This window comes from Pelophylax lessonae (genome assembly GCF_965119305.1).
Source record: "Pelophylax lessonae genome assembly, chromosome: 8".
Classification (NCBI taxonomy): Eukaryota; Metazoa; Chordata; class Amphibia; order Anura; family Ranidae; genus Pelophylax; species Pelophylax lessonae.
Window position 1 is genome coordinate 175,232,064 of NC_138775.1, and position 23,516 is coordinate 175,255,579.

A 23,516-nucleotide genomic window follows, 5' to 3' on the forward strand; every position below is an offset into this window, starting at 1 on the left:
TTGGGTGAGATTATAAAGGATCTCACTGGGGGGCAAGAGCACTCTCTTGCTAAGACAGCCTGATGCGCCCCCACCCATCTCTGGGGTGGGGGGACGTCTTCACCGGTTTCCAGATCCATGGTTTTCCTGAATCCCGGACAAAGGGGTTCAAGAGGTCATATGGTTGAGATACAAGATCGAGTATTCAATCACTTCTACCGGTGCGATTCTTCCCTCCCAACATTCGTATGCTACAGGGAGCGGTAGTTCCCGTTCCTTGGATAGAACATTTTCAGGGGTTCTATTCGAACCTGTTCACAATGCCCAGGAAAGAGGGCAAGGTGCGTCCAAATTCTGGACTTGGGAAAGATGGAGTCCATCCGAACAGTGGTGGCCTCCCTGCATCAGGGGGATTTCCTGGCGTCCATAGACATTTAGGATGCCTATCTTCATATCCCCATCTTCGCAGGACATCAGCGTTTTCTTCGCTTTTCCCAAAGATCATTCCTGGTTCCCACCAGGAGACTGAACTATCTGGGCCTAATGTTGGATAGATCCTTGGCAAGGTGTTTCTCCTTGCGGAGAAACTCCAGAAGGTTCAGTCAACGAGTCGGATGTTGCTGTCCGTCAACTGGCTGGGACTGATGGTGGCCTCCTTAGAGGAAGCATCGTTCGCCCAGTCTCATACCCGAATTCTCCAAGAGGAGATTCTTCTCAAATGGAATCGGAATCTCGATTCTCTGGACAATCGGATCCGGTTGAGCGAGCAGACCAGGGAGTCTCTGGTCTGGTGGCTTCGGTCTCCGATGCTCAACCAGGGGAAGTCATTCCTTCCGATAGTATCCAGGTTACCAATAAAGGTATCGGAACTGAGAGCGATCAGACTTTGTCTGATTTACTGGACCGAGCAGCTCTAGGGCAGCCCGGTTCGGATCCAATCAATGCCACGGTCGTGGCTTATGTCAATCACCAAAGGGGCACCTAGAGTGTCCTGGTGGCCATCGAAATGACCAGCATCTTTTGTTGGACGGAACGGTTTATTCCGGCTCTCTCTGCAGTATTCACTCCGGGGGTGGGAAATCGGCAGGCAGATTATCTCAGCCGTCAGATTCTGGATCAAGGGGTATGGCCTCTTCATCCAGAGGTATTTCACTAGCTGTCCCTTCATTGGGGCATCCCGGATGTGGATCTGTTGGCGTCTCGGCTCAACAGGAAAGTGCGGAGGTTTGTAGCTCGCGCCCGCGATCCTCTAGCGGACGCAGCAGACGCGCTGATCACCCCGTGGGGGCAGTATCAGCTACGGTATGCCTTCCATCCTCTCAAGTTACTGCGGGAACTTCTTCGCAGGATAGAGGTGGAGGGAATTCCAGTTATCCTGGTAATTCTGGACTAGCCTCGTCAAGCCGGGCACGCCGACTTGGGCAGACTGGTCACGGACGCTCCTTGGAGACTTCCTCTCAGGGAGGATCTGCGGTCTCAGGGACCGATCTTCCATCTTGCTTTACAATCGCTGGCTTAATGGCCTGGCCATTGAGACCCAGGTACTGAAGGACAAGGGATTGTCAGCTTCAGTTATTCCTACTCTAATTAAAGCAAGGAAAGCGACTTCCAGCACATGGAAGTCTTATATTGCGTGGTGTGAATTTCTTGGATTTCCCCCACGTACTTATTCGGTAACCCGAATCTTGGCCTTTCTGCAACAGGGGGTTGAGCAGAAACTGTCCTTGAGCACTATCATGGGTCAGGTTTCAGCGTTAGCAATCTTCTTTCAGAAACCTTTGGCTACTCATTCCTTGGTGCGGAATTTCATCCAGGGAGTGCGGCACCTGGCTCCGCCAGTGCGCGCGCCCTTACCGCCCTGGGATCTTAATCTGGTCAGGGATATTCCCTTGCTTACATTATCCCAGAAGGTGGCCTTCTTGGTGGCCATTACTTCTGCACGCAGGGTGTCAGAACTGGCCGCATTAGCTTGTCGTTCCCCATATCTGGTGGTTCATAGGGAATAAGGTGGTTCTTCGTCCGAATCCATCCTTCCTTCCTAAAGTGGTTTCAGAGTTTCATCTGAATAAGAATATTGTGTTACCTTCCCTGTGTCCTAAGCCTAAGCCATCCTTGGGAGGTTGCATTACACTCCTTGGATGGGGTTCGGACAATCAGGGTACACTTGACTACTACGAACTTGTTTCGTAAAACGGATTCACTTTTTGTGATCACGGATAGCCCTAGAAAGGGGTTGCCTGTTTCTGCCGCGACCATCCCTAGACGGATCAGACAGACGGTGGTACAGGCTTATTCTATTAAGGGGCAGGATCCCCCGTTCCCTGTTAAGGCGCACTCTACTCGGGCGCTTAATGTTTCCTGGGCCTTCCGCCATCGGGCGTCAGTGGTCCAGGTTTTCAAGGCGACTACTTGATCGTCGGTTCATACCTTTACAAAATTTTATAAAGTTGATGTGATGGCATCGTCGGATGCCTCTTTTGGCCGCAAGTTTCTGCAGGCCGCAATTTGAGGAGACCGTTGGTCTACCTCGAGGGTTTGTTGGGTTTTTCACTTAGGTCTCATCTTTTTTGCTCGAGTCCTTGATGCTTCTGGTTGGCTCCGGTTGGGCCTTCTGGATTTTGATTTCTGTTATCCCACCCCTCATTTGTGGCACTGCTTTGGTACGTCCCAATGTGTTATTAATCAAGAGGACTGCGTCTGTCAATGAGCGACAGAGAAAAATGGATTTTTGTAAAATCTTACCGTAAAATCCTTTTCTCTTAAGCTCATTGACAGACGCAGTACCCGCCCCTCTACTTTTGAGTTGGGTTGGGTTAAATTCTCTGACACTGCTTTGTGACATAACTGACATCCTGTAGCAGGAAGTGAGAGTATATACCCTCTGGGACTGCCCCTAAGGTGTGGCCAGAACGTTTTCCTTCCGTCTAGTGTCCTACTCCTGTAGAGGGCAGTATAACCCAATAAGTTATTAATCAAGAGGACTGCGTCTGTCAATGAGCTTAAGAGAAAAGGATTTTACGGTAAGATTTTACAAAAATCCATTTTTACAATGCTTTAGTATGTGAATGAATGGGAAGCTCTGTACAGAGCTATTCCTATCCATTTATTCTGTGCAGCTTCTGTGAGGCTTCAGAGAAGGAGATGGAAAGCTGTGTCTCAAAGGTGGAATATCAGGGGTCTGTTTAGACTCCTGATATTTCTCCTAAAAAATTGTAAAAAATATTGTAAAAAAAATGATATTGTAAAAAAAAAAAAAAAAATGAATAAAGCAAATGGTAGAAAAATGTAATTAAGAAAAAACTACTGACACCAATGGCAGAGCTACCACACAAACATTGCACTTGAGATCGGCCCTGACGTTCTGCCACCAGGCTGGGAGGGAAGGGCCCCGTCCGGGGGGGCTCTTTATGGTTTCTTGCATCGGGGCCCTGAAGGTTCTAGTTACGCCACTGGCTTATAGTATAAATTACCTTGATCTGCATGAATTCACAGTCTGTTCACTACAAGAGCTTTTGCTGGATTGCATTCCCGATAGCAGTAGACCCTGGAACCTTCCTTATGCATAAAGGATTTGCATCCTATGGTTTAGAAATACTGTGAGTATCGGATGAACTTTGGCTTTGATTATTGTGGCAGGTGCATGAAGGAGTGGAAGGACATCTTATAGTTAGCAATGCTGTGAGCATCGATTGAACTCTGGTCATAACTGCCGTGGCAGGTATGCTCCCTTATGAATTTATGCTCTATTCTTATGAGTAGGCTGCTAACTGATAGTCAGAACTACTGGAATTAAACTTTACATCCTGGAACCCGTTCATGGTGGCTTACTACATGTGGATAATGGACTTGATGATCCATTTATGTGCACCTGTTATCCAATTAGCACTGGGCTATATACTCTACAGCTGTTAAGGAACTGTTATCGTACTTTCAACAATTTTCTTTAAGTACATACCAGGGAAGTAGATCTATCTACGTAACACCATTCTTTGATCACCTGGTTATAATGTTTGGAAGTCTTCCTACAAACTTCATAATACTCAGCGCAGTATCACAAGGACTACCGACATTTGATCAATCTTCAGACTGACTGCATCACATCCTGCTTTGAGTCCACCTTAGGCTGTTTTTTTTTTTTTTGGCATTCACGGCTCAGATTGGATTCCCTCTCAGACATCTTGCATTTGCTTTTTTGCCAATTATAAGTGATGCCTCATTGACATACCGATGTAGCTATATGTCAGAGATTGCTATGTTTTTTTTTTTTATGCCGCATGATTCGGCTCCACTGTATTGTCTTTTTGGCATCACTGGTCACCTTTAGCTCAGCTTTCAGTACAGTCCAGGCGTTAAGCGCAGGAGAACGGTGCTCCTTTTAGTTTGCGCTGGTCTCCTTGGTAGTGATGTCGCGAACCTAAAATTTGCCGTTCGCGAACATCGTTAAATGTTCGCGAACCGCCATAGAGTTCAATAGGCAGGCGAATTTTAAAACCCACAGGGACTCTTTCTGGCCACAATAGTGATGGAAAAGTTGTTTCAAGGGGACTAACACCTGGACTGTGGCATGCCGGAGGGGGATCCATGGCAAAACTCCCATGGAAAATTACGTAGTTGACGCAGAGTCGGGTTTTATTCCATAAAGGGTATAAATCACCTAACATTCCTAAATTGTTTGGAATAAACGTGCTTTAAAACATCCAGTGTGTGTATACGATCAGGTATGATGTTGTATCGATCAGGTAGTGTAAGGGTTACGCCCGCTTCACAGTGACAGACCAAACTCTGACAGACCAAACTCCCCATTCAACGCACCGCAAACAACCGCAAACAGTCCATTTGCACAACCGCAAACTCCCCATTTGCACAAGGTTGGATACCAAGCTAGCCATGTCCCGTTCCTTGTCCTCACTGATGTCATTGAAGGTCTCTTCCTCCACCCAGCCATGTACAACACCAAGGGTCCCCGAAAGGTGACAACAAGCCCCCTGGGACGCATGCTGTGGTTGGTCTTCCACCTCCTCAAAGCCACCTTCCTCCTCTGACTTCTCTTCTTCAGACTCCTCTCTCTGCGTTGCCACAGGTCCAGCAATCGACAACGACAAGGCTGCTTCTGGTGGTGATGGGGACCACAACTCTTCCTCTTCATGCTCATCTACGGCCTCATCTACAGCACTCTTCGCAGGGCACGCTCCAGAACAAAATGCATATGGGATGAGGTCGATGATGTTGCCTTGGGTTCGACCGACCAGGTTTGTCACCTCCGCAAAAGGACGCATGAGCCTACAGCCATTGTGCATGAGCATTCAGTAACGCGGCCAAAAAATACCCAGCTCCGCAGAGGCTGTCCTCTTTTTTTTAAATGAAAGAAAATTAATGTTTTTTTCTATGAAAAATTATCACGCTGATCGCTTTTGGTCTGTTCACAATGAAGCAACGACCTTATCATCTGGGGTGTGCCAAAATTGCCAACACACTCCTAGAGGTGATTGCTTCATTGTGATATGCAAGCCCCTTCACCACAATAAGGTAACAATCACGAAGGGGAATTGACACATGTATGTGCCTTTTTTTTTTGTTTGTTTTTTTGTAGCACCAGAGGCCAGAAAAATTAGGCATGTACACATGCATGAAAAACTAGGAATTGTTGCAGCCGCTGCTGTAGCAGCGGCCGGAAAAATTGAGGTTTTCAAGGCAGAAAGTGCACTAAAACGTTGCGGCTTGAACCGTAGTTGGTGGCGGAGAAGTCACGTAAGTCATCCGGCATGCAGAGATTAAATACAGCAGCATGTGGACCATTTTTAGCCCAAGGCATCTCATCAGGCCTTTTTTAGTCAAATGCATCCCCCACTGTCAGTCCCTTCGGGATCCATGCCTTATTCATCTTAATAAAGGTGAGGTAATCAAGACTTTTTTGACCTAGGCGACTTCTCTTCTCAGTGACAATACCTCCTGCTGCGCTGAAGGTCCTTTCTGACAGGACACTTGAAGCGGGGCAGGCCAGAAGTTCAATGGCAAATTGGGATAGCTCAGGCCACAGGTCAAGCCTGCACACCCAGTAGTCAAGGGGTTCATCGCTCCTCAGAGTGTCGATATCTGCAGTTAAGGCACGGTAGTCTGCTACCTGTCGGTCGAGTCGTTCTCTGAGGGTGGACCCCGAAGCGCTGTGGCGATGCGTAGGACTAAAAAATCTCGTACAACACCACGGGTACCAGATAGGTGACAACGAGCACCCTGGGATGCCTGCTGTGGTTGGTGTTCCTCCTCCTCAAAGCCACATTCCTCCTCTGACTCCTCTTCCTCAGACTCCTCTTCCAGTGTTGCCGCAGGTCCAGCAAGCGATGGTAAGGCTGTTTCTGGTGATGGTGACCACAACTCTTCCTCTTCCTCTTCACGCTCATCTACGGCCTGATCCAGCACTCTTCGCAGGGCACGCTCCAGGAAGAAAACATATGGGATGATGTCGCTGATGGTGCCTTCGGTGCGACTGACTAGCTTTGTCACCTCCTCAAAAGGACGCATGAGCCTACAGGCATTGCGCATGAGCGTCCAGTAACGTGGCAAAAAAATACCCAGCTCTGCAGAGGCTGTCCTAGCACCCCGGTCATACAAATACACGTTGACCGCTTTTCCTTGTTGGAGCAGGCGGTCGAACATTAGCAGCGTTGAATTCCAACGTGTCGGGCTGTTGCAAATCAAGCGCCTCACAGGCATGTTGTTTCGCCGCTAAATATCTGAAAAGTGCGCCATGGCCATGTAGGAACGCCTGAAATGGCCACACACATTCCTGGCTTGCTTGAGGACGTCCTGTAAGCCTGGGTACTTCTGCACAAAGCGTTGTACAATTAGATTCAACACATGTGCCATGCACGGCACATGTGTCAACTTGCCCAAATTCAATGCTGCCAACAAATTGCTTCTGTTGTCACACACCACTTTGCCGATCTCAAGTTGGTGCGGGGTCAGCCACTGATCCAACTGTGCGTTCAGGGTGGACAGTAGTGCTGGTCCGGTGTGACTCTCTGCTTTCAGGCAAGTCAACCCCAAGACAGCGTGACACTGTCGAATCCGGCATGTGGAATAGCCCCTGGGGAGCTGGGGGGGTGCAGTTGGTGTGGAGCAAGACGCAACAGCAGAAGAGGACTCAGCTGAGGAGGTTAGCAAAGAGGATGGAGTAGGAGGAGTAGAGGAGGTGGCAGCAGGCCTGCCTGCAAGTCATGGCGGTGTCACCAACTCCTCTGCAGCAGAGCCACGCATTCCATGCTTGGCAGCCACCAGCAGGTTTACCCAATGCGCAGTGTAAGTGATATACCTGCCCTGACCGTGCTTTGCAGACCAGCTATCAGTGGTCAGATGGACCCTTGCCCCAACACTGTGTGCCAGACATGACATTACTTCCTTTTCCACAATAGAGTACAGGTTGGGGATTGCCTTTTGTGAAAAATAATTTCGGCCGGGTACCTTCCACTGCGGTGTCCCGATAGCCACAAATTTTTTGAAGGCCTCAGACTCCACCAGCTTGTATGGTAAAAGCTGGCGGGCTAAGAGTTCCGACAAGCCAGCTGTCAGACGCCGGGCAAGGGGGTGACTCTGTGAGATTGGCTTCTTACGCTCAAACATTTCCTTGACAGACACCTGACTGTGGGCAGGTGACGAGCAGGAACTGCTGAAGGTGAGAGGCGGAGGGGCGGGTTGTTGACAGGGGGCAAGGAGGACAGCAGTGGTTGACGTGGCTGAAGATGCTGGACCAGGAGGAGGATGGTGGCTTTGAGTTTGTGTGCTGCTTTTACTCATGTGTTGATCCCATAGGCGTTTGTGATGTGAGATCATGTGCCTTCGCAAAGCAGTTGTACCTAGGTGGGTGTTGGACTTCCCACGACTCAGTTTCTTTTGGCACAGGTTACAAATGGCATCGCTGATATCAGAGGCAGACACACAAAAAAAATGCCACACTGCTGAGCTTTGCAATGACGGCATTCTGGTGGTGGCAACAGCTTGCGTTGAATGGTGTGCTGTCCCTCTGACCCCGGGTGCCGAATCTACATGCTGTCTGATTGTGCCACTAGCTCCTTGCGATGACCTCCCCCTGCTTCCAACTCGTCGTCTCCTCCTCCTCTATGTCTCCCCATCTGAACTTTCCCCCTCTTCTTCTGCTCTTCTTCGAGCAGGCACCCAGGTGACATCCACGGACACATCGTCATCATCAGCCGCTTCACTTGACAACTCAGCAAAGGCAGCAGCAGCAGGTACAACATCATCATCATCATCACAATGTACGTCCATGTGTATAATGCTGCCTGACTGAGACATATCCCCGTTATCTACATCCTCTGGCACTAATGGTTGCGCATCACTTATTTCTTCCAACTGATGTGTAAATAACTCCTCTGACAGATCAAGTGAAGCGGCTGTGGTGCTAGTGTTGGTGGTGGTGCCAGCGGGCGGGCGAGAGGTAACTTGAGAGGTGCCCGAAGCTGAGCTGGAGGAGGATGGTGCATTAAGGTTCTGAGCGGAAGCTGTAGATGATTGGGTGTCCTGTTTAAGCCAGTCAACTATGTCCTCAGAATTTTTTGAGTTCAGGGTCTGTGGCCTCTGAACACTGGGCATTATTCTTGGGCCAAAGGAAATCACAGCACCATGACCACGACGGCCCTTGCAGGGTGGCCTGCCTCTGCCTGTCATTTTTTTTTTTTTTAATGTGTTGTACTATGAGTGCAAGGTGCTGTGCCACCCTATAGGAGTGTTGGGCAGTGGTTACAGTACACTCTGTGGACCTGACAGTCACTGGCAGCCCAGGCAACTGCAATTATAAAAAAATATATATATATATATTTAATTTGCAAGCTGCTGTGCCACCGTATATATCAGTGGTGGGTGGGCACGCAGTGGCACTGCAGTGGGCACAGTACACTCTGAGGACCTGACAGTCACACTGGCAGCCCAGGCAACTGCAATTATAAAAAAATATATACAGTATATATTTAATTTGCAAGCTGCTGTGCCACCGTATATATCAGTGGTGGGTGGGCACGCAGTGGCACTGCAGTGGGCACAGTACACTCTGTGGACCTGACAGTCACTGGCAGCCCAGGCAACTGCAATAATAAAAAATATTTTTTTTTTTCAATTTGCAACAAGATGCTGTGCCACCGTATATATATCAGTGGTGGGCACTGCAGTGGGTACAGTACACTCTGTGGACCTGACAGTCACTGGCACCCAGGCAACTGCAATTATTAAAAAAATATATATATTTTTTATTTGCAAGCTGCTGTGCCACCGTATATATCAGTGGTGGGTGGGCACACAGTGGCACTGCAGTGGGCACAGTACACTGTGGACCTGACAGTCACTGGCACCCAGGCAACTGCAATTATAAAAAAAAATATATATTTTTAATTTGCAAGCTGCTGTGCCACCGTATATATCAGTGGTGGGTGGGCACGCAGTGGCACTGCACTGGGCACAGTACACTCTGTGGACCTGACAGTCACTGGCACCCAGGCAACTGCAATTATAAAAAAAAAATATATTTTTAATTTGCAAGCTGCTGTGCCACCGTATATATATCAGTGGTGGGTGGGCACGCAGTGGCACTGCAGTGGGCACAGTACACTCTGTGGACCTGACAGTCACTGGCAGCCCAGGCAACTGCAATAATAAAAAATATATATTTTTTTTTCAATTTGCAACAAGATGCTGTGCCACCGTATATATATCAGTGGTGGGCAGTGCACTGCAGTGGGTACAGTACACTCTGTGGACCTGACACAACACTCCCTGCAATTATGACAGAGGAAAAAAAAAAATTTAAAATGCAAGGTACTGTGCCTGTGCCACCCGAAATTAGTGTGGTGTGGCACAGGCACAGTAGTGGGCTTGAGCACGATATGGCCATATGGTGGGACCAAACCCCCATTTTTATTTATGGACTCTCTTCAGATTTGGTAGTAATTTCTTTTGCATTTACGCGCTATTCTTTTTTAATATACATGTCTTTTGGTTCATAGCTGCAGCAGCTTTGGAAATACATGGGTATGCTCCCCCAAATTTTTTGCCTGTTTATTATGTATTCGGTCTGACCAGACTATCGAGGTTGAGCAGCCCTCCCCACCCCCCACATACACCTGTACTCAATCAGTGTCCACCATCAAGTGGATATAGGAGGAGTCCCCCTGTAGTGCATTTGCACATTTTTCCCAGCAAGGAGTATTATCTCCAAGGGTTAGAAAGGCTGGATTCATCTCCTTTTCATGGATAGTGTAGGACCCACTGATAATGGGGTACTTTGACGCAGTAGTGGGCTTGAGCACGATATGGCCATATGGTGGGACCAAACCCCCATTTTTATTTATGGACTCTCTTCAGATTTGGTAGTAATTTCTTTTGCATTTGCGCGCCATTCTTTTTTAATATACATGTCTTTTGGTTCATAGCTGCAGCAGCTTTGGAAATACATGGGTATGCTCCCCCAAATTTTTTGCCTGTTTATTATGTATTCGGTCTGACCGGTTGAGCAGCCCTCACCACCCCCCACATACACCTGTACTCAATCAGTGTCCACCATCAAGTGGATATAGGAGGAGTCCCCTGTAGTGCATTTGCACATTTTTCCCAGCAAGGAGTATTATCTCCAAGGGTTAGAAAGGCTGGATTCATCTCTTTTTCATGGATAGTGTAGGACCCACTGATAATGGGGTACTTTGACGCAGTAGTGGGCTTGAGCACGATATGGCCATATGGTGGGACCAAACCCCCATTTTTATTTATGGACTCTCTTCAGATTTGGTAGTAATTTCTTTTGCATTTGCGCGCTATTCTTTTTTAATATACATGTCTTTTGGTTCATAGCTGCAGCAGCTTTGGAAATACATGGGTATGCTCCCCCAAATTTTTTGCCTGTTTATTATGTATTCGGTCTGACCAGACTGTCGAGGTTGAGCAGCCCTCCCCACCCCCCACATACACCTGTACTCAATCAGTGTCCACCATCAAGTGGATATAGGAGGAGTCCCCTGTAGTGCATTTGCACATTTTTCCCAGCAAGGAGTATTATCTCCAAGGGTTAGAAAGGCTGGATTCATCTCTTTTTCATGGATAGTGTAGGACCCACTGATAATGGGGTACTTTGACGCAGTAGTGGGCTTGAGCACGATATGGCCATATGGTGGGACCAAACCCCCATTTTTATTTATGGACTCTCTTCAGATTTAGTAGTAATTTCTTTTGCATTTGCGCGCTATTCTTTTTTAATATACATGTCTTTTGGTTCATAGCTGCAGCAGCTTTGGAAATACATGGGTATGCTCCCCCAAATTTTTTGCCTGTTTATTATGTATTCGGTCTGACCAGACTATCGAGGTTGAGCAGCCCTCCCCACCCCCCACATACACCTGTACTCAATCAGTGTCCACCATCAAGTGGATATAGGAGGAGTCCCCTGTAGTGCATTTGCACATTTTTCCCAGCAAGGAGTATTATCTCCAAGGGTTAGAAAGGCTGGATTCATCTCTTTTTCATGGATAGTGTAGGACCCACTGATAATGGGGTACTTTGACGCAGTAGTGGGCTTGAGCACGATATGGCCATATGGTGGGACCAAACCCCCATTTTTATTTATGGACTCTCTTCAGATTTGGTAGTAATTTCTTTTGCATTTGCGCGCCATTCTTTTTTAATATACATGTCTTTTGGTTCATAGCTGCAGCAGCTTTGGAAATACATGGGTATGCTCCCCCAAATTTTTTGCCTGTTTATTATGTATTAGGTCTGACCAGACTATCGAGGTTGAGCAGCCCTCCCCACCCCCCACATACACCTGTACTCAATCAGTGTCCACCATCAAGTGGATATAGGAGGAGTCCCCTGTAGTGCATTTGCACATTTTTCCCAGCAAGGAGTATTATCTCCAAGGGTTAGAAAGGCTGGATTCATCTCTTTTTCATGGATAGTGTAGGACCCACTGATAATGGGGTACTTTGACGCAGTAGTGGGCTTGAGCACGATATGGCCATATGGTGGGACCAAACCCCCATTTTTATTTATGGACTCTCTTCAGATTTGGTAGTAATTTCTTTTGCATTTGCGCGCTATTCTTTTTTAATATACATGTCTTTTGGTTCATAGCTGCAGCAGCTTTGGAAATACATGGGTATGCTCCCCCAAATTTTTTGCCTGTTTATTATGTATTCGGTCTGACCAGACTATCGAGGTTGAGCAGCCCTCCCCACCCCCCACATACACCTGTACTCAATCAGTGTCCACCATCAAGTGGATATAGGAGGAGTCCCCTGTAGTGCATTTGCACATTTTTCCCAGCAAGGAGTATTATCTCCAAGGGTTAGAAAGGCTGGATTCATCTCCTTTTCATGGATAGTGTAGGACCCACTGATAATGGGGTACTTTGACGCAGTAGTGGGCTTGAGCACGATATGGCCATATGGTGGGACCAAACCCCCATTTTTATTTATGGACTCTCTTCAGATTTGGTAGTAATTTCTTTTGCGCGCTATTCTTTTTTAATATACATGTCTTTTGGTTCATAGCTGCAGCAGCTTTGGAAATACATGGGTATGCTCCCCCAAATTTTTTGCCTGTTTATTATGTATTCGGTCTGACCAGACTATCGAGGTTGAGCAGCCCTCCCCACCCCCCACATACACCTGTACTCAATCAGTGTCCACCATCAAGTGGATATAGGAGGAGTCCCCTGTAGTGCATTTACACATTTTTCCCAGCAAGGAGTATTATCTCCAAGGGTTAGAAAGGCTGGATTCATCTCTTTTTCACGGATAGTGTAGGACCCACTGATAATGGGGTACTTTGACGCAGTAGTGGGCTTGAGCACGATATGGCCATATGGTGGGACCAAACCCCCATTTTTATTTATGGACTCTTCAGATTTGGTAGTAATTTCTTTTGCATTTGCGCGCTATTCTTTTTTAATGTATATATATCAGTGGTGGGCAGTGCACTGCAGTGGGTACAGTACACTCTGTGGACCTGACACAGCACTCACTGCAATTATGACAGAGGAAAAAAAAAAATTAAAATGCAAGGTACTGTGCCTGTGCCACCCGAAATTAGTGTGGTGTGCACACAGTACAGTCTGTGGTGGGTCTGTGGCCTCTCACACACAGCGGGCAGGTAACTGCAGTGCACTATATATATATATATATATATATATATATATATATATATATAAAATACTCAAATACCAGCCCTCAAAAGGGCTTTTGGGGACAATATATATATATATATATATATATATATATATATATATATATATATATATATATATCCAAAAAAAAACTCAAATACCAGCCCTAGGAAGGGCTTTTTGGGGTGCTGTCCTTACAGCAGGAGTGTACCAAGAACACTGGCTAACAACAAGACCGGGAACACTGACTAACTGTCCCTAGCTATAACAGCAGCAGCAGCAGCAGCAGCACTTTCCCTGCTCTCAGTAACACACTGCTTCAGAAATGATCTAAGATGGATGCTGCCCTTGCTTATTTATAGGAGGTGGGAGGGAGGTATGCTGATTGGCCTGGAATGTGTCTGCTGACTGTGAGGTTCAGGGTCAAAGTTTGCCTCAATGATGATGTATAGGAGGCAGACCGAACATCGCATATGTTCGCCCGCAACGGCGAACGCGAACATGCTAAGTTCGCCGGGAACTGTCCGCCGGCGAACAGTTCGGTACATCACTACTCCTTGGGTGCTTTTCCCATTGACTGAGCTCTGTGACGCTCCTCTATCATATTTATTATATATATTACATATGCATTGACTTTTGGATTCATGTTCTATTATATTTTTCATTTACTTTTTTTATAGGTGTTTGACTGCAGCATGCATATGGTGTGTGTGTTTTTTTAGCGACTACGTAGTCCATTGTTGGTGGCAAGGTGGAGGTCTTATATACTTATCACCATTTGTTCCTTTTTTGATTCAATAAATTTGATAAATTCTTTATATTAGGAACTTTGTTGGTTCATTTTTTGGAAAATGTGCTAATCTATACCTCGGTTACTCTGATATTATGCATTTATCTATCCCTCCATCATTCTATTTATTCTAACACACTCACTCCCATTCTTTATTTTTATTACAGGGTTCACCTTTCCTTTTACTATCCATCATGTGTCACCAATATGGAGTGACTTCTATGTACCCCAATACCACAGCTCCCGGAAAAGACGATTGCCATGTACCAAATATGTTTCTACATATTTTACCCTAAGTAACCTCAGTAGTTCTGTGACTATCATTGGGGGTTAGTCTTATTCCTTTTCCCTCCCCCCCTTTTTGCTTTTTTCCCCCTCCCCCCCTTTTTTCGTTTTCTATGGCCCACTTAACTAATTACCCAATTTGTTTACATCTTCTCCTGACAAGTGAACATATTCACAAACCGCGTAGAGCTATTATCCACATCCATACCAGCGTATAGTAATATGACGCCGGCAGGATGGCTTTACCATTCCGGGCGGCCGTCATATGACGTCCGCCCGTTCTAGCTGCTACTGCGCGCCCTCGGGGGCGCGCAGAGCAGCGATCAGGGATGATGCTCATCCCTCGGACATAGCCCATCCCTAATCAAGGTAAACAGCCAATAGAAATTGGCTGTTTACCATGTGATCGGCTGTATCAATCACAGCCGATGACATGAGCGGCACCAGCGCTATTTTAGTGTACTTGTGAGATCTGAGGACTTTTTGACCACAGATCTCACAAAAAAGAGGTCCTGTCATGTCTATTTCTATTACAAGGAATGTTTACATTCCTTGTAATAGAAATAAAAATGATTAATTTTTTTTTTTTTATAAAAATGGTGTAAAAATAATAAATAAAATAAATAGTAAAAAAAAAAAATTAAAAGCACCCTGTCCCTGTGAGCTCGCGCGCAGAAGCGAACGCATACGGAAACCCCGCCCACATATGTAAACGGTGTTCAAACAACACATGTGAGGTATTGCCGTGATCATTAGAGCAAGAGGAATTATTTGAGTCTAGACCTCCTCTGTAACTCTAAGATGGCAACCTGTAGAAATTTTTAAAGTGTTGCCAATGGGGATTTTTAAGTACCAAAGTTTGTCGCTATTCCGTGAGCGTGCACAATTTTGAAGCATGACATGTTGGGTATCTATTTACTCGGCGTAACATTATCTTTCACATTATGGAAAAAAATTGGGCTAACTTTACTGGTTTCTTATTTTTTAATTAAAAAAAGTGAATTTTTTCCAAAAAAAAGTGCGTTTGGAAGACCGCTGCGCAAATACGGTGTGATAAAAAAATATTGCAATAATCTCCATTTTATTCTCTAGGGTCTCTGCTAAAAACAAATATATAATGTTTGGGGGTTCTAAGTAGTTTTCTAGCAAAAACAACTGATTTTAGCTTGTAAACACCAAATGTCAAAAATAGGCCTAGGCAAGTGGCTAGGTTGCATGATGGTGCTCCTTGGATGTCGGGCCCCTCTATATGGCTAGTCTGTGAAAAAGTCTCACACATGTGGTATCGCCATACTCAGGAGGAGTGGCAGAATGTATTTCGGGGTGTCATTTTTGCTGTGTACATGCTATGTGTTAGGAATATCCTATAAATTGACAAGTTTGTGTCATTTAAAGTCCCAACCCCCTTTTTGTTTTTAATCAATTGATAGGGATGGAGGTATTATGACCCTACCATGTCATGTCCTCATTTAAAGTCCCAAATCCCCCCCCCCCTTTTTTTTTAATTACTCTGATATTATGGTGCTTTTGGGCATTTCTCTCTCTATGTCCTTTTTCTTTTGTGTATGCTTTTTTGCCATATGTATGTATGGAAACCTTGAGAGTGAGTAGGTTTTATTGGTCTGATTGATCAAGCGCTAATTATGGTAATGCCTTCCACCCCTTGTTTTTCTTTTTGAGCATGCCCTCATACCCTACCACCGCAAGGTATCAAGGCACTCCGCAAACCCTCCTACCTCAAGGTATCTAGGCACTGAGAAAGCCCTCCTATCCTTCCACCCCAAGGTATCGAGGCACTTAGGATGCCCTCCTACCCCTCCACCCCGAGGTATAGAGGCACTGAGGAAGCCCTCCCATTCTTCCACCCCAAGGTATAGAAGCACTGAGTAGGCCCTCCTATTCTTCTACCTTAAGGTATCGAGGCATTGAGGAAGCCCTCCTACCCTTCCACCTCAAGGTATTGAATAGTGATCAACCGATATTTGTTTTTCATTGCAGATACCGATATTTTGGCCATCGCATATCTGTGTCGGCCGATATTTTTGCACATTTAAAATTTTGCAAAATAAACACATATTTCGACACAAATCTATTAATAAACATGTTAATATTTCTTTATTAACAATTTAATCATGAAGGCCTCATTCTTCACACCTTAACTGCATGAAAACCGATAGGAAAACTTCAATTGCAGGGCCATTCAGTTTCATGTCATCTGATTAATGCATAATAAACTGCTGCAGCACTGCACTCACTCACTGCAATAATTTTAAATCACTACTGCAGTGCAGTCAGTGCAAAACTGCTAGGGAAAAAAAAGTTAGGCAACAGCTACAGAGTGGATTGGACTGGAGTCAGTGTAGACTACCTCTGCAGTAGGGCACTCACTGCAACTACAGCAGTCAGTGCAAAACTGCTAGAAAACAAAGCTAGCGAACAGCTAAACTGTGGATTGGAGTGGACACTACTCTTCAATACTCCCAGTTAAGTAGAACATTATTATACTGCAGAAAGCAGAACATTTCAGCATGTCCATGGTCACCTGTTAAAGGTCTTCCGTTTTGTTCATATAATGCTACTACTTCATAAACATGCTCAGGAGGAGGATAGAGGAGCACTATCTAAGAGAGGTATCTTCTAGCATGGCTGTAGCGTGCCTCATGTTCTTTCCACCACTGAAGAGGGTCACCACTTCTGTCAATTACTGGTTCTTTCAAATAGAGATGAAGTTCATCACCCAGGCTCATAATTGCAGATTCAGAAGAAATTGAATCCTCCGCATGAGGCCCCAATAAAACACTGAAAATGTCCCGATCAATTCAACCACGATGAAGAAGATTCTCTTCTGTTCGTTGATGTCTTTTTGGATATTTTTCTGTTTATGCAGCATGCTGCTCTTTATAAAAATAGTGTTCTGGACTTGTCTTTTTGGCAGGAACCCGATGCTCCTCCTTCTCCTGTTGAATATCTTCTGTCAGCCATTGTTTTGCCTTTGCTAATACTTTATCAGAATAGAAAGCATGGTTCTTGTATCGAGGATTCAAAAGACTTGCATGCACAACATTTTTAATCTCTTCATGCTTCTCAAAGCATATAGCAATCAAAACTCTTTGGCTTGACAGACTATCATTTAAAAGTTGGAGGGGGTTGTGTGCCATGACACTGGGGTATGACACATTTGAAAACAAGGACAGAAAAAAGATGGGGTTTTGTAGGCTCAAATAAGGTGGTCAAATTATCCAACGCCACACAATAGTAAAGTTAAAATACATATTTATTAATTTAGTTGACATAAAAAGCATGAGACAACATGCCTAGAAGACACACATACAAATAACAAATATAAAATAAAAATGAAGAACACAAGGTAGATAACCAGATATTGGAGTCTCAGTCAAAAAAGGATGGATATGGTCCCTGTACAGCCAACGCGTTTCGCTTGACTTCGCTTCTTCAGGGCTTAAGAGACCAGAGAACCAGCTAGTGTTCCCAAATGGTGCGAACCCATAGGCCAGCCAAAAATCACGGATAGCAATTGTCTAGTAGACGTGGACCATATATCCAAATTGGAATAATAATAGCCTTATAGGGCGCACTAGTGCATATACTGTAAGGTATCTATATGCTTCTATATGGTATATATATATTTTTTTGCTTTATTGTATCGTATAGGTCCGAATGCACTATTTATGTGATTATTCAGACGCCACCATAGGGAGAGAATATGTAGCTTCCTTTATATTAGAATGTGCACAATGTATTAGGAAGGTGATCATATGAATGGTATTCCAAGACATCCAGGTCATATCATAGATATAGGGTCGGAGAAGTTATCAGAGAATATTGTGTTCAGTAATCACAAGTGTCCTTTTTATAAAGGGGAAGCATAACCCATTTGCTTCTCTCCGGTAGCGTGACCTGCCTGGGGTATGACACATCAGCAAGCCTCATTCCTTTCCGCATGTTTGCTTCTCTATCTCGAAGTAGCACAAGCATCATTCGGTCTTCGTTGATTCCCCAGTCTTCAAGCATGCCTAGAAACATTTCTCTACTGTACTCCCCAGTGTGGAATCCTTGCATCACTTTTGTATTCAACACCAATTGCCTTTTTGTCCATCCGCTGTCAATGAAGTAGCATGCAAGAATCATTAGTGACTCTGTGCTGACCAGCAGTCAGACATGAATAAAAGTGAGTTGCCGGAAATCTCTGCTTGCAGCATAGGCTTTACTTTTATCAACAGCCTTTTGGCGAAGCTTTGCCAGCATTTCGGTTTGATAATACTTCTCACTCTTCAGTATGTAGCCTTGCTCAATTATGGACATCAACCGCTTAAATCCTGAGTCAGACACCATTGTAAATGGCTGGTTATCAGTGACAATCAGCTCTGTGATTACTCTGTCCAGCAGTTGGGATCTTCCATCTGAATCTAGACAGTGACACCTGTTTTTTTCAGAAGCATATCTGTTATTGTTGCCTGGGATAGTGGAGGAGGTATTTCAAAATCACATTGATATTCATTTTTTTTTTTTTTTCTGTGCTGCATTATATAGTTCAATATGATGAACTCTTAGATGGGCCCAAAGATTTGACGTTTTTTTGTTTATTGCAGTTACTGATCCTATGCTTATTTTGTTTGTAAATGTGTTCTACACTGCTGCTTTTCCTGGAGAAGGTTGAGACGAGAAATAGTCCCAGACCACCCTTTTACTTTTCCTCTCCTCATCCATCTCCATTTCAATTTAAAAGACACATAACATATTAAAAAAATGGCTTGCTGAAGTTGCTGGCACCCTGTTGTGGATTGGTGGCTAACGCCTGGCAGTGTGGGTGGCTTGCTGGCACCCTCTTGTGGGTTGGTGGCTGACGCCTGGCAGTATGGGTGGCTTGATGGCACCCTCTTTGTGGGTTGGTGGCTGACGCCTGGCAGTGTGGGTGGCTTGCTGGCACCCTCTTGTGGGTGGCTGACGCCTGGCAGTGTGGGTGGCTTGCTGGCACCCTCTTGTGGGCTGGTGACTGACGCCTGGCAGTGTGGGTGGCTTGCTTGCTGGCACCCTATTGTGGGGTAGCTGGCTGCTGTCACCCTGTTGTGGGTCGGTGGCTGACACCTGGCAGTGTGGGTGGCTTGCTTGCTGGCACCCTATTGTGGGGTAGCTGGCTGCTGTCACCCTGTTGTGGGTCGGTGGCTGACGCCTGGCAGTGTGGGTGGCTTGCTTGCTGGCACCCTATTGTGGGGTAGCTGGCTGCTGTCACCCTGTTGTGGGTCGGTGGCTGACTCCTGGCAGTGTGGGTGGCTTGCTTGCTGGCACCCTATTGTGGGGTAGCTGGCTGCTCACTCTGTTCGGGGTCTGTGGCTGACGCCTGGCAGTGTGGGTGGCTTGCTGAGTTGCTGGCACCCTTGTGGGTCAGTGGCTGACGCCTGGCAGTTTGGGTGGCTGGCTGGCCCCCTGTTGTGGGTTGGTGGCTGACGCCGGGCAGTGTGGGTGGCTTGATGGCACCCTCTTGTGGGTGGGTGGCTGACGCCAGGCAGTGTGGGTGGCTTGCTGGCACCCTCTTGTGGGTTGGTAGCTGACGCCTGGCAGTGTGGGTGGCTTGCTTGCTGTCACCCTATTGTGGGGTGGCTGGCTGCTGTCACCCTGTTGTGGGTCGGTGGCTGACGCCTGGCAGTGTGGGTGGCTTGCTTGCTGGCACCCTATTGTGGGGTAGCTGGCTGCTGTCACTCTGTTGGGGGTTAGTGGCTGACGCCTGGCTGTGCGGGTGGCTTGCTGACACCCTTGTGGGTCAGTGGCTGACGCCTGGCAGTTTGGGTGGCTGGCTGGCTTCCTGTTGTGGGTCGGGTGGCTGCCTTGGTGTCACCCTGCAGTGGGTGGCTGGAACACTGTGGTGGGTGGCTGGCTTGGCGTCACCCTGTTGTGGGTGGCTGACTTGCAAGAACACTGTGGTGGGTGACTGGCTTGGTGTCACCCTGTTGTGGGATGGCTGGAACACTGTGGTGGGTGGCTGGCTTGGTGTCACCCTGTTGTGGGTGGGTGGCTGGCTTGCAGGAACACTGTGGTGGGTTGGTGGCTGGCGCCTGGCAGTGTGGAAGGCTTGTTGGCACCCTCTTGTGGGTTGGTGGCTGAGGCCTGGCAGTGTGGGTGGCTTGCTTGCTGGCACCCTATTGTGGGGTGGCTGGCTGCTGTTACCCTGTTGTGGGTCGGTGGCTGACGCCTGGCAGTGTGGGTGGCTTGCTAACACCATATTGTGGGGTAGCTGGCTGCTGTCACTCTGTTTGGGGTTGGTGTCTGACGCCTGGCAGTGTTACTTGTGATACTTCTCAAAGCATATAGCAATCAAAGCTCTTTGGCTTGACAGACCATCATTTGAAAGTTGGAGGGTGTTGTGTGCCATGACACTGGGGTATGACACATCATCAAGCCTCATTCCTTTCCGCATGTTTGCTCCACTGTCTCGAAGCAGCACAAGCATCACTCAGTCTTTGTTGATTCCCCAGTCTTCAAGCATGCTGTCAGGACTCTGGAGGTGAGCCTGACGTGCAGAGGGTAGCCTCTAGCTCACCGAGGGATGGAGCACAGACGAGTCACCTAGGCAGTAGACACAGGCTAACCCGAGGTGCGGAATCTAAGTGCCAACGGGTCTTCACCAGAGCCTCTGGTGGTGAGGATGGATTTTGCTGCGTGTATAGCACCAGGTCGCGGTCCTCGGGGTTGCCAGGAGGTGAACAGGTCCGGATCCGGTGGCAGATAAACAGACAGGGATAAGACAAAAGAGTGGTCACAAACAAGCCGAGGTCAGGGCAGGCAGCAGACAAGCGAGGTGAGGGACAAGCCAGGAGGTCAACAGGAATCAAACTGGATACAACCGGTTTCAGGTTCAGGAACACAGGAGGAGTTGCAGATCAGACAGCAAAGACACTGTGCTGCTGAGGTGCTTAAATAAGGCAGCCTGTTGCCAATTAATGAAATTAGTCTGAGCTAGGTTAACCCTTAGGTTGCAGATTCATGACAGTACTTCAGTGTGCACAGGGAGCGTTCCTGACACATGCCTAGAAACATTTCTCTACTGTACTCCCCAGTGTGGAATCCTTGCATCACTTTTGTATTCAACACCAATTGCCTTTTTGTCCATCCGCTGTCAATGAAGTGGCATGTAAGAATCATTAGTGACTCTGACTCTGTTTGTGCTGACCAGCAGTCAGTCATGAATAAAAGTGAGTTGCCGGAATTCTCTGCTTGCAGCATAGGCTTTACTTTTGTCAACAACCTTTTGGTGAAGCTTTGCCAGCATTTCGGTTTGATAATACTTCACTCTTCAGTGTGTAGCCTTACTCAATTATGGACATCAACCGCTTAAATCCTGAGTCAGACACCATTGCAAATGGCTGGTTATCAGTGACAATCATCTCTGGGATTACTCTGTCCAGCAGTTGGCATCTTCCATCTGAATCTAGACAGTGACACCTGTTTTTTTCAGAAGCATATCTGTTATTGTTGCCTGGGATAGTGGAGGAGGTATTTCAAAATCACATGGATATTAATTTTGTTTTTTTCTGTGCTGCATTATATAGTTCAATATGATGAACTCTTAGATGGGCCCAAAGATTTGACGTATTTTTGTTTATTGCAGTTACTGATCCCATGCTTATTTTATTTGTACATGTGTTGTACACTGCTGCTTTTCCTGGAGAAGGTTGAGACGAGAAATAGTCCCAGACCACCCTTTTACTTTTCCTCTCCTCATCCATCTCTATTTCAATTTAAAAGACACATAACATTAAAAAATGGCTTGCTGAAGTTGCTGCCACCCTGTTGTGGGTTGGTGGCTAACGCCTGGCAGTGTGGGTGGCTTGCTGGCACCCTCTTGTGGGTTGGTGGCTGACGCCTGGCAGTGTGGGTGGCTTGATGGCACCCTCTTGTGGGTTGGTGGCTGATGCCTGGCAGTGTGGGTGGCTTGCTGGCACCCTCTTGTGGGTTGGTGGCTGACGCCTGGCAGTGTGGGTGGCTTGCTTGCTGGCACCCTATTGTGGGGTATCTGGCTGCTGTGACCCTGTTGGTCAGTGGCTGATGCCTGGCAGTGTGGGTTGCTTGCTTGCTGGCACCCAATTGTGGGGTAGCTGGCTGCTGTCACTCTGTTGGGGGTTGGTGGCTGATGCCTGGCAGTGTGGGTGGCTTGCTGAGTTGCTGGCACCCTTGTGGGTCGGTGGCTGACGCCTGGCAGTTTGGGTGGCTGGCTGGCCCCCTGTTGTAGGTCGGGTGGCTGACACCTGGAAGTGTGGCTGCCTTGGTGTCACCCTGTTGTGGGTGGCTGGCTTGCAGCAACACTGTGGTTGGTGGCTGGCTTGGTGTCACCCTGCTGTGGGTGGCTGGAACACTGTGGTGGTTGGCTGGCTTAGTGTCACCCTGTTGTGGGTGGCTGACTTGCAGGAACACTGTGGTGGGTGGCTGGAACGCTGTGGTGGATGGCTGGCTTGGTGTCACCTTGCTGTGGGTGGCTGCCTGGCTTGCTGGAACACTGTGGTGGGTGGCTGGCTTGGTGTCACCCTGTTGTGGGTGGCTGGCTTGCAGGAACTCTGTGGTGGGTTGGTGGCTGACGCCTGGCAGTGTGGGTTGCTTGTTGGCACCCTCTTGTTGGTTGGTGGCTGATGCCTGACAGTGTGGGTGGCTTGCTTGCTGGCACCCTATTGTGGGGTGGCTGGCTGCTGTCACCCTGTTGTGGGTCGGTGGCTGACACCTGGCAGTGTGGGTGGCTTGCTTGCTTGCTGGCACCCTATTGTGGGGTAGCTGGCTGCTGTCACTCTGTTGGGGGTTGGTGGCTGATGCCTGGCAGTGTGGGTGGCTTGCTGAATTGCTGGCACCCTTGTGGGTCGGTGGCCGACGCCTGGCAGTTTGGGTGGCTGGCCCCCCTGTTGTGGGTCGGGTGGCTGACACCTGGAAGTGTGGCTGCCTTGGTGTCACCCTGTTGTGGGTGGCTGGCTTGGTGTCACCCTGTTGTGGGTGGCTGGAACACTGTGGTGGGTGGCTGGCTTGGTGTCACCCTGTTGTGGGTGGCTGGCTTGCAGGAACACTGTGGTGGGTGTCACCCTGTTGTGAGTGGCTGGCAGGCTTGCTGGAACACTGTGGTGGGTGGCTGGCTTGGTGTCATCCTGTTGTGGGTGGCTGGCTTGGTGTCACCCTGTTGTGGGTGGCTGGCTGGCTGGCTTGCTGGAACACTGTGGTGGGTGGCTGGCTTGGTGTCACCCTGTTGTGGGTGGCTGGCTTGCTGAAACACTGTGGTGGGTGTCTTGCTGGAACATTGTGGTGGGAGGCTGG